This window comes from Leuciscus leuciscus (genome assembly GCF_965113295.1).
Source record: "Leuciscus leuciscus genome assembly, chromosome: 7".
NCBI lineage: Eukaryota > Metazoa > Chordata > Actinopteri > Cypriniformes > Leuciscidae > Leuciscus > Leuciscus leuciscus.
This window is the reverse complement of record NC_138731.1, coordinates 16659643-16679117: the sequence shown is the minus strand read 5'-3', so window position 1 is coordinate 16679117 and position 19475 is coordinate 16659643. Positions and strand designations below refer to the sequence as shown.

The window sequence follows — 19475 nt, the reverse complement described above, 5'->3', positions numbered from 1 at the left end:
ACAGCCAGAGTTATTCAAATATCTGAGCTCTGGCCTCCAGCCAGATAGAGAATTTGGTCAGGGCATGGTCAGTGCTTATAAGCTTTAAGAGAGGGATTCCTCTTTCCTCCCAAGAGCTGAAGACCAAACATTTTCATTAGTGGTGCTAATCACTGAGACTCACGGTCATCTGACGAGGGGAAGACATTCATTAGGAGGCCTTCTCCCGTTCATAGTCTAGCACCTCTGTTTCCTTTGCTCATGTCTAAACTTTCTGCTGATGGATGAAGTGAGCAGGTGGAAGTCTGATTCTTCAACAGGTTTATCATCTCAATCACTCTATCTTCACTCCACTGCTGGGTCAGTTCAATCTCTCTGTTTTTAAATGTGTGTCATTTCTGTGCTACTAGTGGCAACAATGCAAATTGCAATCTGTTTGTTTGAGCAGCCTGACTGGGCTGAATGCAGGACTTCTACTAACATGGAGAAAGCTATCTGTTAGCATTCCCCTAATTGCAGTTATTTACAGAATCTGAAATCGGCATCTTTGCTTCATGCGTGCTCCAAGGGCTCAAGGTTTGTCTAGTAACAATAGCCCTGTTAACCACAGACTTTCTTCAGTGGAACACATATAAAGATTTTTAGGAGAACTACTCCTTTAAGACTGAGGGGATGCTTTAAGGGCTTTGGAAGTAAAAATCCCATTTGTTTTCTTCATAGGGGAATTTTAATGATACACCTTTAAAGACTTTAAAGACTACTGTGGTTGTTAATCATTAATGGTCTATGCTTTTACTGAAGCCATCAGCCTGCATTATTTAAACTTTTTTTCTTTCTTTTTTTTTTTACAGTGGAAGAAAAACTACATTAATTACATGATTCTGCAGAGTAATCTCCAGAAATGTGACAAGCAAATATCACCAAAAGCAACTATTTAAATATTTGTAAATATATGTATATATTGCAATAAACAAAAAATACATTATTTATATATATAATCAACATCTTTAAATCAATAGTTTTATATTTCTCCATCAATGTTGTTCGCAATGCCTCATGGGATTGTGGTTATTTTCCTCATTAGAGTCGTTAAGACAGTCTTGTACACTTGTCAAGACAATTTTTCAAATGCTCTTTTGCTTCAAATCAAAGTGTGTAATGCTGTGATTTACCTTGTTGCTGGTTAGTTTAGTTCATTCAGACCCTTTAAAAATCCCTATGTGAAAAAAACGACAGGGGGAAAATAATTCCAGAACCAAAGGCCGCTGAAAAAGTGGACGGACACTGTTGCGTTCTGTAGGCACTGAGATAAATGCTCCTTTACACAACATGGCTAATCAGGTAGCATAGGGTTTGCTTTTCTCTGAATGACATGTCATCGATATGTGAGCTGTGCTGGGTAAAATTTACTTCATTTTTCAAATTACCAATTTTCCATGGGAGCGTGATTTACCATGGGAGAAGCACTACATGACTTTTCTCTGGTCTGTTTTCCCTCTTAGCCAGAGGCACTTAACTGAGCCTGTGAGCCCTGGCTGTTAGGTAATGAAAGGCAGTGCTCAGCCAAAGGCTAGAATAACAGAGCGGAGCATATGCATAGCTAAAATATTTCTCCTCTTTAATAAGAGATTAGTAGGCACCCTCCACCTGTTTCTAGGGTTCAGGCGCTTGGCAACGGGCAGAGTGGGCTCAGCAAGAGTGCAGCCCCTACATCTGTTTGGCATGTTGCGCTTTTCAATCACAGTGCCGGGCCACGGGCTTCTCATGCTCACAATGAGATCACTGTGTTCTCCGAGGCCTAAACCGGCCCTCAACAACCACCGCAGCAAAGTAAACAAACTCAGGGGAATGTAAATTCACAACACCACCATGTATTTAAAATCTACTTACAAGTGCCAATTACATTGTTGGCTAAAAAGGAAAAACAACTGTCATGCTGGTGAGATATAAATGATACTGTAGAGTAGACCGTGTCCAAAATTAACTGAGGGAGAATTTGGAACATTTAAATATCAAAAACATTTGTTTTGTTTTATTTATGACAATGGGATTATTTTTCCTTCTATATCTGTGACAAACAGCACAGGTCACTCACAGCATCTTATACTATGGGGCTGTTGAATGCTTGAATCTGATTGGTTTACGAACGTTCTGAGGTGTGCAATTATTTTCAGGGATACGCATGGCTAAAGTTTGGAATTAACAACAGAGGCTTGGGATGAGATGCGTAAGAAATTAGTTCTACACACAAGAGCGTTTTAATGACAAAAACTTGACCAATGTCTTAAAATACATCATCTGAACAATGTTATGAGGTGTGGTAACCATAGTATAAGCAGAATAATTTACTCCGGGCAAGTGAATTATTGAAAAACCTTGGGTGTGTCCGTCGTCAATTATTTAGGTACAATTGTAAAATTGTTAAATCCAACTGTAATTTTGTTACGTATATATATTTTGGCAGCTTAAAGGGATAGTTCACCCAAAAATGAAAATTCTGTCATCGATTACTCACCCTCATGTCGTTCCAACCCCATAAGACTTTCGTACATCTTCGGAACACAAATGAAGATCTTTTTGATGAAATATGAGAGATTTCTGTCCCTCCATTGACAGCTATACAACTACCACTTTTGATGCTTTAGAAAGTTCATAAAGAGATAAAACTAATCCATATGAATTGGTTTAGTCCAAATTTTCTGAAGAGACTCGATTGCTTTATATGATGAACAGATTTAATTTAGGCTTTTATTCACATATAAACATTCATCAACACACATCAGTTGTGTTAAACGACATGAGGGTGAGTAATGAATTGAAAGAATGAAAATTTTTGGGTGAACGAACCCTTTAATCAAAGCCGTTACTTGGCTCACCGAGGTGGTCCGCTCATTGGGGATGGAGGGCCCTCCAATAAAACATTTGTTTAGGGGCCAATCATTTTAAGCAATGGCACTGGCCCAATGTAATGAGTATTTCACATATACGTGTTACCTCATGGAGAAAATGTTTTTGATGTTGACGGATGTTTTCGTTATTAGACAGTTTGTATGTCTATGATTTGAATCATGTACACCGCTTACATCAGAAAGTGTCTGAATTTTGTTCTTACTTAAACCAGGTACCCTATTGATGCTGCTCCTTTAAACTAACTGTCAACTACAGGCAAGTCAATCCATTTTATCTACTCACCAAAGCAATTTTACTCACATTCGGACTGATAATTGATGGTCTAAATAGAAGGCGCTGTGCACAACAGGAAAACGCCATAAAATAAAAGCCATGTTAAACTTAAGATGGTACTTGACATGGGAGTTTAGGACAGACAGGAGTACCAGACAGGCATCTGAAATCACTTAGAGGTCGTGGCTGAGCAGCACTGAGGTATGTAGCAGACAGAGGAATGCTGCATTGACTCTGACATTGCAGTCTCTCACATAAACCAAACAAACACAGGCAATGACTCAACGCAGGTAATAGGGAAGAGTTCACCAGCCAGAGCTCCACTGTAATATGCAGGCCAGTCATTCATCATTGGCCTGTAATATGTAGCCCAGTCATTCATCACTAGCTTCCTTAAGACCTCCAAGGGAAAGAGGCTGAGACCGTTGCCCAGGCCATACTGGATTAGAGCAGCTTTAAGGCACAAGCAGCATGACAAATAAATGTAGTCCGGCATTGCATATCTCATTCATATGGCAATGACATGAACTAGGCTATCATAAATTGCTTCACCTGTTGATGGACAGTTTTACTGGAATAAGTCGACACTGCTCACATTTCACTATGTTGAATATTAAACAAAAGCATAATAAACCCTTACAATGGCCACTTGTTAAATGATATTGTGTCACATTCTTCATAAAAACACCATAAAAAGTAGAATACAATATTACTTGTGCTGGAAAAAGACAGTCATAGAGGTTTGGAATGACATTAAGGTAAGCAAATGAAGTCAGAATTTTCATTCGAACTATTCCTTTAATAATGACGGAAAGATACAATGTCTGTGTCAGTGTTGTGTTGGGTGGGGGGTGCTCTTTTCCTCCCCTTGTCATTGACCTGCTGGTTTCTGACGGCCCCCTGTAGATCCGAATCAGCCTAAATCTACAAACTGCCAATGCACTCCCACAGTGGTCCCACACTCCACCCTATCCCTACAAACACGGCCATTGTCAACTAACTGAGTTAGAACAGACGCTAAGGTTCATGCAGGAAGCGATCCGTCAAAATCCTGTCTTGTCCCCAATTAGGCTCATCAACTGGACCGGCCCTTAGCCATTCAACTTTGCAATTTAATAATGCACAGCATCTACTGCCTGTGCTGTTCATCAGTTCTGATATACTTCGGACCAAGACTCTGGAAGAAGCTCCAGGATCCCCGCGACCCTATAGAGTGTTGCAGGGATGACATATTTTGTAGGCCAAACCCCGGAAACGAGTTAGCATTTTAGCACTGAAATCAATCGTTTTTTAATTGGTTTTTGGCTAAATGCATGAAATAAGGTGATTACAGTAACACAAGCTTAAGATAGTATTATCTTTTATTCAATGACATTAAATACATCAGTAATACCTCCTCATGATTTTTTTTTAAAGCCTTAACTCGTCTTTATAATGGTGGTTGCTAACAAGTGGCTAAATGGGACTACAGAGATTTTTAGGGACATGAAATGGACAACAAACAGGAAAACTCATCTACTTAGTGGTCTGCTTGTTACAACCTCATTGTGTTTATGATTGTGCTCTTGCAAACTATTCTAACTCAAACTTTCAGGGAAAATACAAATTGAAAATACGTTGTAGTTTACAGCCTACATTTAGCTTTTTACTTCTGCCGACAGTTGTGTTCATTTGTGAAGATTATCATAACGAACTAAACATGTAAGAATCGATAACTTTTGTTGGTCACAGAGCCTATTTCCTGCAATAATCCAAAAACTAATGGAAAGATCCTATTTGAGAGCACCAGGGTAATGCTAACCTCCAAATTGGCCTACAGAAATCACTGCAGCACTCTAAGTGGTTTTGAAGAATGGATGGATCTTGTTAAGTAATCCTTCCTCTATTCCTGATTCAGGCTTAAACGCCTACTTTTTTCAGAGTCTTCCAAAAGAGGAGTTGTTCGTTCCTGTAGCTCAAACAGTAGAGCATTGCGCTTGTAATGCCATGATAATGGGTTTGACTCCCAGGGTCAGGGAGTGCTTTAACTTACACCTTCAATGCGATGCAAATCACTTTAAATAACAGTGTCAGCCAAATGCATAAGTGGAAATTAATATATTCCTGTGTTATTTTTCCCAAAAAGCACTGAAAGCCATAAGGAGATCATAGAAACCATTGGCACCAGTGGTCTCTACGATCTACTTATACTTACAATGATTTTGGGAAACGCAGCCCTGATGTGGTCACCCTTGTTCGCCACCTCGTTCATTCTGCACTGATATTTACTCACTTCATAACCCATGCTGCCACCTGCACCCATTAACACAGTCAGGAGAGCCAGGGGAGGGAAGACATGACAGGAAGGAGGCATCTCACATATGTCAAATGTCTTCGTGAAGCCAGGCTCCTTTAAACAAGTGTCAATCAGTTGCTCTAGGAGCCCAGAGGAAGTTGAGTTGAGGAGGTGGGTGTGTGTAGAGCTGGGCCGGGGCTCCTGTCGCTCACTCTAAGACAAGCCCGGCAGGGAATCTGATCCAGACCCTACCCCAACCCAGCAGGTTGGGCAAGCAAGGAACAAGCTCTCAGTGGGTAGGCCAAGCCCTAAACAAGCAAACCTGCCAGGACCCTGAGAGAGCAACCCTGTTGCTGTCGAGGACTGAAGCTGGTTGGCAAGACAATGCCTGGGTGAATACAGGACAATGGAATTAGCTCCCAATTTGTATCACTTCCCCGAAGGATTGAGATGTCTTATCCTGTTAGGAGCTCCTCTCTGCTGAGCGACACATCCTTGCTTTGAAGCATGAGAGGGATAAGCAGGCTAAAGCCCTTGTTATCCCACTTTTTCCTCAAAGAGATTACAATCTTAGCTGCGGTGCGGCTTTTGGGTGGCGTGCGCGCGTCGACTGGTGCTTCCCACGCTTGACTGACACCGTGCCCCGGGAGGCGTCATTCCTTCAGGACACATCAACTGTCATGGGACTTTGAGAGAGCGCAACTCTGTTCAGGTGCTGAGCGCTCTTTGCAACACCCAGGACCCGCCGCTTTCCGGCAGCGTCCGTCCCGTTTCTTGCACGACAGCTGGAGACAGGTGTAATAAAGAAGGGCCGAGAGAGATCGGCCCCACTCGAGGAGAGGGTGAATGGAGGGGAATGTACTCTCTTGTGCATCAGGGGGCAGCATGAGTGGAATGTGTTGGTGATAAAGACTCTTGGCGGGTTGGTTCTGTTCGGCTCATGCCACAATGGCGTCTTTGACAGCTGAGAGAACAGCGCTTTTGTGGGGCCCTTCCAGTGACACTACACATTGTTGTGAATGCTCCGCATAGCCGGCATTCTCCATCATGCCTTCCTCTGTGCTCAAGGCTTATCAAGAATTCCTTTTCCTTTCTCTCTCGCACTTCTTTTTGTGAGTCTGTACATTGTGTTGCCAGCTACTGTGGAGGCTGAAGGACTAGCACAGAATGCCAGCTCCTGCTGATGACCTCATTCACACATGGACAGTACAGTAAAAGACTGGCTAATATGCTGCCATTACAGATCTCAGATACTATGTCCAATGAACAAAAGACAAGTTTAGCAAGTTAAACTCTGAAACAAGGTGTCCTCAAGTACTTGACAACAGAAGTGTTTCTTTTAGCTGAAATTACTCTTGATGTCACTTTGCATTTTCACTGATGTTATTAAAATGGTCATTACAGTGGTTCATTGTTTTAATTAAACAGACTTGGACTCACTAGCATATTTTCAAACAAACAAATAAATAGTTACTAAATGAATAGATACACACATACATAAGTAAGTAAATAAATAAATAAATAAATTCCCTGTGTGTGTATTCTGCTACAACTGTCAGCCATGGACAAAACACAAATTATTATTTTCATCATCATCATCATCACCCTCACCATCATCATTATGTCTTATTTATTTATATATTTAACCCATTGTGTTGTTATTTAAAAAAAAAAAAACAGATGATCAATTGTTTTTATGTATATTAATCTCTTGGCCACCCAAATATTTTAATAGCATATTCATATTTTAGGGGTAACAAAGCAAAAACAGCAATCTTTCAGATTTCCCTTTTACGTGCACACTTGGTTAATAATCACTGCTTGGAAACATCTCTGGAAGAAATGTTTATTTATTTCAGAGAAACTTAGCTCAGCTACAGATGTGTCCATGCTGCATCCATCTGTGACCCACAGCTGCTGAACGGAAAAACAGGATGATTAATAAAATAGAAGATATGTTTATGCCAGTCTACCGTGAAGCACAACACTGAAGTAACGGAAAACACTTCAGTGTTCTTCTTTTATAACATCTCTGGATTTTTCTGATTAGAAGTAGATCCTCAGTGCGACCACAAGGGGCAAAGCTAATTGAGTTTCCATCTTATGTCTTTTAAGTGGATTTGATTACACACTATCACACACTCACACACACTATCACACACTCTCACACACACACGCACACGCACACACAAGCACGCACGCACACATGCGCGCACACACACACAAGACTTTCCATAGACATAATGCACAGTAAAAACTGTATATTCTATTCCCTAACCCTGAACCTACAAACAAAACTTTCTGCATTTTTACATTTTCAAAAAACATCAATTAGTATGATTTAGTTTTCCTGTTTTCCTCATGGGGAGCAAAAAGTGTCCTCACAAGGACAAGAATTTCAGATAATGCCACATGTCACCATAACATGATGATTTAACATTGGTTCATAATAACGTTTTAAATACATGGTGTCTAAAGTAATGTTCTGTACATGTAAGTAATGTGTCCACAAGTGTGGTTAACTTTTCAAATATTATTATTTGGAAAGAACATATGTGTTACTAAGAATATAAATAATAGCACTTGCAACAATTGCATACTGGGTAAGGGGCAATAAAATGAATAAACAAGTGTAAACTTGATTTGTATTCAAAGTTTTCTGTTTTCTGAAATGCTATGTTGAAATATGCAAATAATATACAAATATACTAATTTGCATACATTTTCAGATCAAAAATCTAAACAATGGCCAGGTTCAAAATTCATTGTTTTTTACAGAGGGGATTTTTGGATATTTCATTGTGTTACTCAATAAAATCAGAAAATACCGTCAACAGCCAGAATTTTTACAGAAAAAACTTAAAACCTTCTGAATAGATCAGAATAAAACTTTAAAGTTTGGTGTGTGTAAGTGCTACAGTGATTTGGCTCAGTGCATAAAAACATTTTTTTTTTTAAAAACTCCTCTTGATAAAATAAGAGATGTATTGTAACGGAAATCTACAGACGCAAATAGATAATCCCCCGGTTTCACAGAAAAGGCTTAAGCCTGGTCCAGACTAAAATGCATGTTTGAGCTGTTTTAACAGTAAAGGAAATATCTTAAAATATGTCACTGCCATTGTTTTGTCTCAATATGTTTTGTTTTTTTGTTTTTTTTAAGGCAGGTTTATAAAAGCTACTTAAATGTTGAACTAAGGCTTAATCCTGGCTTAATCTAAGCCCTTTTTGTGAAACCGGGCCAAAGTGTAATAAAATAAACATAAATAAATTTTTCCACTAGTCTGAAAGAAGACAAAAAGCACAAAATCACAAATTTGACCAGTGCCTGAAAAAACAGCGCTTTTGCCTGCCTGTAGTGTTTTGCCTTAAAAGCACTTAATAAACAGATTCAAACAAATGTATTCATAGTGTATTCAAGGTCACAATGGTCACAATGGTCACAATGGTCACAGCTCCTCTGATTCTTCTTTAAATACTTTGACGAAAGCCTCTGAATACAGTCTAAATGCAAGTTGTTAGTGAACAGTTTGGCCCTGCTCTTGTGAGGCCCTGCTCTTGTGTCACACTGTGCAAATTGAAGCTTTGCCAACAGAGCTGACATTATAGTATCTGAACCCTATCCAAAAGGGCACGGCAATGAGGCTGGAATTGGGTCGGCTTCGTGTCCTTTCACCATGCGACAGAAAACAAGGGATTTAATGAAGAGAAAACATCATTTTTGCCATGTTCCAGGACTCCTCTCTTTCTCATGTTGCATAGCTCAGTGTGAGCCAGACTCCAGCCTGTGTATGACACCCACATGTGTGCTTTCTCTCTCTCTGGTGTACAGCTACGGGGATGCTGAAGTTTCTGATGCCATGTTCACAGCACTTCTGTTAATGTGCTTGGAGCAAACACACCATATTCGCTAAATTAGAAACTAATGAGATTCTGCATAAAAATAAAATACATAAAATGGTGACAATATCAATGGATAATTGACATGATGCTCAGTACACGCATAAATCGCTAACAAGTGTTTCCAAACACATGCAATCACACTAAGCCTGGCAAACATACACCTCCAGCTGCTGGAGTTTGACCCCTTTGCCAGCTTGCTGATGGGCGCATTGTTTGATCTTTTCGATTGTGCAGCTGTAAACTGAATCTGCTCTTATTTAGTGTGTTTATGTCTCATTCACACGTGTTCCCTGATATATGGCACAGATGTGACAGATAAAGGACATCAAAGACTCTGTGCAATGCCAGTAATAATACTGCACTGAAAGAGACTCACAATTCAATGCTCTTCCTTTTAAACTTGGTTCCCCAAACCAAATCACTTCTGGGGGAAGCTAATTAAAACTTTCATATATTTGTATACTTTCAAAAACATTATTAAACGTGTTTTAACCTTCGTTCTACTGACGTGATGTTATAATTGTTAACGGAAATTCACTAATAAAGCCGTAAGCTATAGGCTGTAGTAGTAGAAGTAGTAGTATTCATAGCATTCTCAATGTCAGTGGCTCGGCTGGCACAGTCTATTTGAATTTTGCCATCTTTGCTCATGTGCACTCAGTTTTTTTGACAGCCAATCATTGAGCTGCAGTAAAATCACGACTATGCTGACTGGCTAATGGCATCGCAATTCATGGATTTCACATGACATCACATCCTTATAGAAATGCCCACATGGATGGCAAAAAAAGGCTTCCTCCGCTGCCCACCAGTTATTTTTACCAAGTATAGTTCTAATGTACTAAAACAGTGATTTTAAATGACCAAACTCAGTATACACCCAATGGACCATGCATATAATATACAGGCATTGCACCCAGAATATGAACACAGTATGCATTAAATTATACGTTAAGCTTTTTTGCCATTGAAAACCATTATATAGAAAATGATTAATGTGACTTAATGCATAAGAGGGTGATATTGGAGGACCAAATTCAGTATACACCTTATTAATAAACAGGCAAGCAAATTAATCCAGAATATGAACACAATGCGCAAAAAGCTTCCTCGTTCCATAAATAATAGTCCAACAGTGGAATGAGGAAGTGGAATGAGCAGAGGAAGAACCGACGGCGCATCCGATAGAGGGAGGAGCCAAGGTGGAGCCTTGGCGGATGGTCTGGGTGAAAACCTCGGGACCGACTGACTGAGGTGGAGCAGGACGAGGTGGACACCCAGGCGGAGCAGAAGGCCCAGGGTGACGCCGCTGGTTTGGAAGGCCTGTGGAAGACCAGGTCAACACCGCAGGGACCAAGGTGGAGCAAGAGGGAAGAAGGAGCACAGTGGAGCCGAAGGGGTGGAGGGCTGAGGCAGTGCCGGAGGCACAGAAGTGCACGCCGGAACCAAGACAGTGATTGATCAAGGCAGAGCTGGGGGATCGAGGGAGCCCTGTGGAGCCCAAGGGAGGACGGACCACGGTGGAGCCGAGGGTGCACAGAGCCAAGGCGAAGCCGACGAGCTGACAAGCTTCATGGGCTTGAAGGCCCGGGGTGAAGCCATGGGATCCATCTCACAAGGGCAAGCTGCTGGTGGAGAAGTCCAAGGCGGAGCTGGAGAGCTGGAGGGGATCAGCAGAGAGGATGGGGACAGTGGAGGAAGAAGGACTCTGGGCAAAACCAGGTCATCCAAGTAGAGGGACCTCGGACAAGGAGAAAATTCGAGGTTGGTGACAAAGGTAGGACCTGGGTTCGCAGACCACAAATCAATAAGGTAGTGGCCTGCTCCTGGCTTGGGGATGGACTGGGCCACAAGCACCGCCTCCTGCACGGACCTGGTGTAGGCTCTGGCCTCGGGCCGGTAATGGTGGCGGCCTCTGGTTCCGGGACGGGCACTGTGGCTGGCTGTAGCGCAGGGTCCATGGCGGGCACAGGATCGGGCTCTGGTCCCGCGGCAGGCATGGGCTTCATCTCAGGATCCGTGGAGATGAGGGGCTGATGAGCTTTTCCTCCTCTGCCTTGCAGGTACCACAATGATAGATGGTCAAAAGGTGCCAAAAGGTTTTATTTTGATGGTAAAAATCAAAGGTGCCTTGAGGACCTACTCTGCGCTAGCGTGATAGGCTGATATGGTAGAACACACAGAAGGAGCGGTGCGTCAAGGTAGTGGTGTGTGTGTAAGGCATGCCAGTTCTAAAAACACTCTTTTAATCCAACCAGGAACAAATAGGAGATCACAGGATTAATAATGGTCAACATAACCACAAAAAACAAAGACGATAACCAACAAACTAGGACTGCAATCTGAGGGCTATAAATACACATAACAAACAAGGGAACTAAACTAGACACAGGAGACAGCAATACATAAGTATAGAAACAAGCAAGGACATAATCAGTAACCAAGGAAACTGAAACTGAAACTGAAAGTGGAGAAACAGAAACAGAATGTAAAAATAAAAGCAAACAGAATGGAACATAATCATGACACCACTGTTTTTGTTGATTTAAATACTGCAGGTGCTTTATATCAATTCGTGGCTTGAAACGAATGGCCTGTGTGGCAGTTCTTGATGTTTTACCCTCCAGGACTCCACGGCAGTCATGTGACTGCGCACACAGTCACAAGTCCTTCATTAGAATCTATCTCACTATCCTGAGCTGCGACGTCAAAGACAGTAGACAGGCAAAATAAGTATTTTTCATGATTTTAAGAGCCCTCTGAAAAATTGGGCACTGGTAAACATCTAATATAATTGCTTGAAAAAGGAAAATTGCTCTACTTTTGAATGACTGATGTAGAAGGCTGCTTTTAGCAGGGGATAACTAGACGATTTTACGTAAGCCATGTTTTACTATACTGTAGGTAAGAGGTTTCTCAAACACAATGTGAAGCGCAAACAACAAAAAATGACAAACAATGACAAAAGACACCATTTTTCAATAAATAGCCACATTTAGTAACAACACATTTAGAGTGCTGACTAACTTGCTGTATTAACTCAGAATGTACACTCAATACGACACCTTTAAATGTAACATCCGAATCAGAATAAACTATGCATTTCATAATGTTCATTTGACAGGTCAAATCATAAAATATTCTCCAATTTGCCACAACCCGCCCTGAGAACAAGTGAGAAAAAGACGTGCTTAATTGTTTTGAATGTGCACTTGTGTTGTATTGTAATTGTACTTCACTTTTAAAAAGCACTTTTTTAATAATGTCAACTTAAGTTAAGTTTAGATTAAAATTAAGATTTAAATTCCATTTTAAATCATTATGTTTTAATAATCTTTTGTTGTGCTTTAAAGAAGTACACATATTTTGATGTGTTGACTAACATAAAGCTCATGTAAAGCTCTTGATTATAAGTTTAACTGTACTGTTATGCAGTATTAAATTAAAAGTGAATATATTTTAAATGTACCAAATAGCAACTGCATTACAAATGTGAAAATTAGAAATGACAAATTATGTGTATTTAAATACATGACACAAGTTTCAATAGAAATTATATTAAAGTATATTTTAGTTTATATAAATGCTTAGTACATGCATCAGTACACTTTAACCACATTTCAAAGGCAAAATAAGTAATTATGAAATATCAAGATGTACTTAAGTCCTAATTCCTTAAATATATTCTTTAAAAGTATCTTATTTTCATAATTAAATAATGCTAAAGTGTACTTATTTTTCACAAGGGACAGCTTTCATACTTTGTCACTCTGAAAACAAAGCGTCTATGTTAGCCTACCATTAGACATCCGCACGTTTATTTCTCCTTTACATAAGATACAGTGCTGGAATTTATTTCATTGATTGCAGTGCAGTTTTTTAATGCCCACCAAACACAGATTCACTGTGGTGATGATAATGGGCTAATGTTCCACTCCTTTCTCATCCTCCAATAACTGAATGGCACTTCCCAAAGATAAGATCATGCACGTTCCATTAAACCTTAGGGCTGCCCTGGGAGATTCTGAGATAGTTTCTAGACGACTTTGTTAAATTTATAACCCCCTGCAATGGGAATAAAATAATGAAAGGAATTAACTGTTATTGTCCTTCTGGGATTTGGCTTGTAAGGCACAGTGTCTGTTTCTGCATGGGTGACTTTTTATTTGCTGTAAGACATGTTAGGCAGTTTACAGAGCAAGGGGAAATGGTCTTTAAAGACATGTTTTGAAGAAGGAGATAAAGTGAGGTGCTTTGCAGCTACAAGGGATAGTTCACTTTAGTATAGTTATAGTATTAATTTTCTCCTCTGTGGAACACAAAAGGAGATATCTAGAAAAATGTCCAAGCTGCTGTTTTCCATAATAATAAATGGTGAGCATGGCTGTCAAACAAGATCATTTGTTTTCTTCCTCACATAAAGCTTTGCAGAAGACTTGGAATATATCATAAAGGACTACTGGTACTTGTATTATCCCCATTGACTTTCATTGTATTAAAAAAAGCCAATATCTCTTTTATGTTTAAAAATCATTCCAGTTATTGAAATAAATAAAACAAATTATATGAGACCTATGTATATATAGTGTATATATACTGAATATGTATATGATTTCTTATTTCGTCTTGTGTTTCAGAAAATGTTTTCATGTTTTGAGTAACATGAAGAGGAGTAAATGATGACAGAAGTTTCATTTCCCTTTCAGATTCCAGTGGGAGACGCTGACGACTGTTTCTCCATTAGTGTGGACACTTTGCCAAAGGGCATCAAAGCACTGGTCCTGCAACATGAACATCAGCAGCAATGTCCTCCCTTCAGCAGAAAATAAGAGCTGTCATCAGATGATGGACCTAAGCGTTTCGATTCACAGTATTGCTCAACTGTGATAAAAGCTATTCTTAGAAGTGTTTTTCCGTATTGCATGTGGTGGGAGGAGAAGGATGTAGATCAGCGGTACCTGTCTGGGTGTCCCTGAGAACCCTCTGCTATTCGGCCCGGCTGACTCCAAACACAGCGCTGGCCCTGAGCCGGCTACACATTCCACAACTTCCAGACAGCTCCAACTTTATTTTCAGGCAAAACGGCATCAGCGCTCTCACATGACATTCCCAAAAAAGGCACTGCGGCCCCAGACTACCCTGATTCTCTATATGACTTAACCATTGAGGAATTAAAACAACATGAGTTATGTCAAAACCAGTAGACGAGAGTGGCCAAAGTCTCCAGTGTACTAATGATACGTGGATGACGCTAATAGATACAGTGGGGTCCAAAAGTCTGGGGCCACTATTTTGCATTTATATATATACACACACACACACAGGTTAATTAATGCATGCATTACTAATGTAAACAAATAAAACCTTATTGTCAAATGTTCAAATTGTTAAATATTCAATGTAAAAGTTGTTTTTTGTTGATTGAAAATCTAATTGTCCACTCCGTTCCCATCAGATTTATGAACCTTCACAAGTTCATATTTGTATAACTATGCAAAAATGAACCTCGCAAAATCCTATTATTTTAAAGTCTTACACTTTCTAAGGGCACTTTATAATTCTGTGATTAAAATCCCATTTTCTGACAGTCTCTTACAGCTTAAGGGTATGAACTACACATTAAAATATTCATATTCCAATTAAACACAGTAAAATTACTGCCATAAATATAACCTGACAGCATGCATGAACAGCCAATATATGGTCAAAGTAAATCTTTGAAACCTTTAATATTTAAAAACGTTCATTTCCCAAAATCTGCATGAATGTGCCCATTGCTTTCCCCAAAGAGTTAAGATTTTAAGCCGCCTACAGATTGCACATTTGAGTTTTAAGCAGGATATTGACTGGTTTGCATCATATAAGCGTTTATGAAAGGTCTCACACATTGACTTTTCCCTATACGCCCCAGATAAAAACTGGAAAGAGGCTCATTTTGATAAATCACTCGGAGTCTCATCCCCAGTTTGAAGACTTTAATTGCACTGGGCATTTATGACCCAATGCATCTCTTTAAGCAGCTCATCTGCATATGCTGCATATCTCTAAGGACACACAATCCAACACTGATTGAAGGACAGTCATTTTCAGCCCAGAGTGTAAGCATTTTATTGTAATTGCGTCACATGTTGTATCAAGGGCCGGCAGATAATTGGACAGTCAGCTGAACATGCGAAGTTGTTGGTAATTTGAGAATTTGATTGCTTTTTCTTGTTATCTCTCAAGTGGATGTACAGTGAGGTGCCTTTAACAACTGGCACATATTGTTAGCGGTTAGCATCACTGCTGCAGGACATTGCAAATCATAAGTGAAAAGAACCTATCGGATAAAAAGCAGGTGCTGAAACATTATAATAGCCTACTTTAAATTATCATGCTATAGTCTTCCTTTGTGAAGATCTAATTTAAATGGCCTTTCTATCTATATATTTTAAGGAAAGTGTAAAATGTGGCTGTTCTCAGACTCTCTGTAAGTTCAGATAGTAACGCACTACTGCCCTCATCTGGATATTAGTGTATACTGTACAAGTGCTTTATTATCTGTTACCAGGCAATGAACAACAGTCACGTGGCAATACCTAGCATAAAAACAGAAAAGCGGGGGTTTTTAATACAAAATAAGGTCCGTTTACTTTATCTATATCCCGAGGGGGAATGAAATCGGTTGCAAATGGCTTAATTTTGCCCAGACACTAATTAGACAAAAAGAGGCAGCATTAATCATCTGTCTGTGCTCAAAAAGCCCCCTAAGCACAGTTTTTCAGCATTAGATTAGATTGTGTTTACCCTAGTTAGTGAATTGTTTCAGTATTACGGGGGTTGATGATCAACATTAATTAGTTGGAGGCTGAGTGTCTTGTCTTGTCTTATCTTATCATTGAGTTATAGACCTTATTCACAGCAGCATCCTCTTTGATTTTTAACGGGAATGAAAGCGAGGCTGTGAGTCTACATCTTCATTGTTGTAGGCTACTGATATATATTGAAATATATAGCCTACTGATGATATACTGATATGATATACCTAAGAAATTTCAGTAGACAAAAAGATCTCGGCGCAGCTTTATACAGCTTTGTACAGCGGAAGCAGTCCATATACCTCCCAGCCTCGCTTTCATAATCAAACCTGTAATGGCGCTGCTCTGAATAAGGTCTATCCATATGATTGAATGGTGATTGAATTGAATCCATATGCTTGTTGAATAGCACCACCTGCTGAAACTGAGAGCACAGGCAGGACTACTAACACTGGGAACCTGTCATTTTATAGCATCATGTGGCTACATTTATAAAAAGCAAGCGATTAAAACATAGCTATATTTACCATTGAGAATTGTGTGAGATTGAACTGCTTTGAGATTTACAAAGCGCGATGTGAACCACAGTGGCCATTTTTGCATGGTTTTTAAGAAAGATAAAATGTCTAGTCTAAAAAATATAATGCAAAACCTACAATGGCTTTCCACTAAATGTGTCTAAAATAGATCAATAGATATTAAATAAATAATTAGTTTAGGAATTTTCTGATTAGGCTATTCCTCATCCCAAAGCTTTCAAGCTTCATCAAATACCTCACAATTGTTTTTTTAATACTTAGATATAACTTAAATAAATCATTCTACAGAAGTTTTAATTCACTGTTAATTAACTGATGGAAATATGTGCAGTTTTTATTCATTATTTTAGTTTTAGTTTTGTTAATACGTATCAAAATAAACTAAATGAAAAATGTTGGAAAGTAACTGAACTAAAATAAGCTTCTTTATAAACTTTTTTTTTTTTATTAATTTCAGATCAAATTGATCAGCGACAATGACAAATCAAATTTCAAGTCTCAAATATGTTTTAATGATGTTGGTATATTATGAGTGTATAGTCTCCTGCAGAGGGCGCACATGTCCATCGATGGGCGGAGCGAGGCGAGTGATGATGTATTTCCTGCCGCTTTTAAACCCCGATGTCTTGAGGTTTCTCCCCCTTTCCGAAGAAATACCAGAAGAAGCAGAGGTGGTTGAAGCAGTGGATCTTCAAATCCTGTAATATCAGTGACCGAAATTACTGTCCGCTACAATGACTCACCAAGACGGCATAGCAGGTAATCTGAACTTTAACAACCATCTTTTATGCACACGGATCTGGACTTCTGGTTTTCCATACTTTTCAGGCTCTGGCCTACGAAACACGTGTTCCCCATCATGCCTCGGCCATCATGAACTACTTGATAATGTGTATTATTTATAATAAATTATATTCTAAGTTACAAACACATTTTGTGCATTTTTACTTTTAAATGTATAAGCTGAAATATCTTATTTCAGACAAATATTAGGTTAGTATTTTCTCTTGATGCAGTTCAGCTTAATCTTATGCAGTTTAATTAAATACTCGTTGTTAAATATCTACATTTTTAATGCTTATAAATTTGGTCTATATCGATATTTTATCGAACTGGACCAAAGGTGCACGTGACAAGTTTTTAGATATGTAATCAAATTATATTCAAACATCGTTGCAACATGTATACACCATTTTCTATACCGTTAAAATGCTATCCTTTCCTCGTTTATCTATTATATTAACTTAGTAACTTAATTTTTATTTTATTTTTTACCTGAAAAAACAACCTCATAGAAAAGGGTTGTTGAAGTTATGTTAGCATGAATTGCATGCAGTATGTAATGTATTTTTAAGTTGTTTTATTGATACTGATGATAATTCACTTCCCTGACTCTTAAGCATTTCTTTGTTAGTGATTATTCATTTGAGAGTAGGTTATGGGGAATTACTGATTGAATGGCTGGATTTATGAAATAACTAATTAACTCTCCTCTCCTTTTCTCACTAGATGTGTTGCAGGACGTGGACCGATATGGACCGCACTCTCACACTGGGGTCCGAGCATCAGTCGAGAGCAGAGGGAGGGTGCCCATTAAATGAAAATGCGTTTAACATGTAGGAGGCCGTCAGGTACTGCATTAGCATACAAGTGCTCACTAAGTCAAGAGCCCTTCTGCCTCATGAATATGCATTAAAACTGATATTATACCTGTGTGGCATATATGGTGAATGAGCTTAATGTCTCGTTTTTTTCCTCTTAGGTTTGCAACATTAAAGCCAAGATGAAGTCAAACTGAATTGCACTCAAAGAAAATATTAAATAATGCAAAGGATTTTAAGGTATGACACTTCAAGCTAACTTGGATGCACCTTTGTTGCAAATAGTTTAGCAACATGGACTAAAATGAATGGCATTAACGCGGTAAAGATGTGCAATGATGACTACAAAATTGCTGAGGTCACGACCAGTGAAACTACATAATAGCATGTATTAGCTGAGCACATGTTTTCTCTGCAGGTTTGTATGCCTGAAGGTCGGAGGACTCTATTTTTGACTCTTCCTCTTTTGCCAGTTTTTCCACAGGCAGAACTATAAATCCAGATGGCATGGTGGATCCACGCAAGCTGAAGAAAAATAACAGTGGAGGGCCGAAAGGCTGAGAGAATCAAATGCATGAAGGTGGTGATAGAATAAGAATTTCACACCTACAGTACCTACCACACTTGGCTCTCACACATCAGATAGGGAGAAAGCACAGATGAACACATGTAAATGTAGTATACAAGACATTAGGTAATGTTATTGTCTAAAGCTTTCCACTAGATTTCTTCCTGTTTCATAAACATCCAGCAAGGAATCCAAACAAGCATGCTGCAGTTGTTTGATGCTCATTGAAATGACAAAATAAGTGGCTTTGCCTTCATCTTAAAAATTTTAGCTCATTGCATGTTTGAAAGAAAATGAATTTCAATCAGTATACACTACTGTTAAAGGTATAGTGGAGGATCTTTCCAAATTTTAGATAAGACCCACCCTCTCCACTTTTTGAAAAGTTTGATTGATTCACCAGAATGATTGACAATTAGGAGGACCAATAGTATAGGTTACCCACCAGGAAGTAAAACATCCTCCGCTATACCTTTTAAGGGCACAGATGAAACATCCAAAAACCACTAGAACAGTGTTATATTGTTGACTTGTGTACTTGAATTGTCTTAAATGTTTAAATCCAGAGAAATCAGACATTTTAACCAGTGTAACATCTGTCAATGACGTCATATCCGCCTTACCATCGAT

General features: G+C 39.1%; 1 long non-coding RNA gene across 1 annotated transcript; it reads left to right on the top strand.

Moving 5' to 3' along the window:
* Positions 1-17282: 17282 nt before the first annotated feature.
* On the top strand, positions 17283-19162 carry LOC309502638. Its single transcript, XR_014207350.1, has 4 exons — positions 17283-17435; positions 18186-18307; positions 18439-18517; positions 18751-19162. It is a non-coding gene; the product is annotated as an uncharacterized lncRNA (long non-coding RNA).
* Positions 19163-19475: the final 313 nt, after the last annotated feature.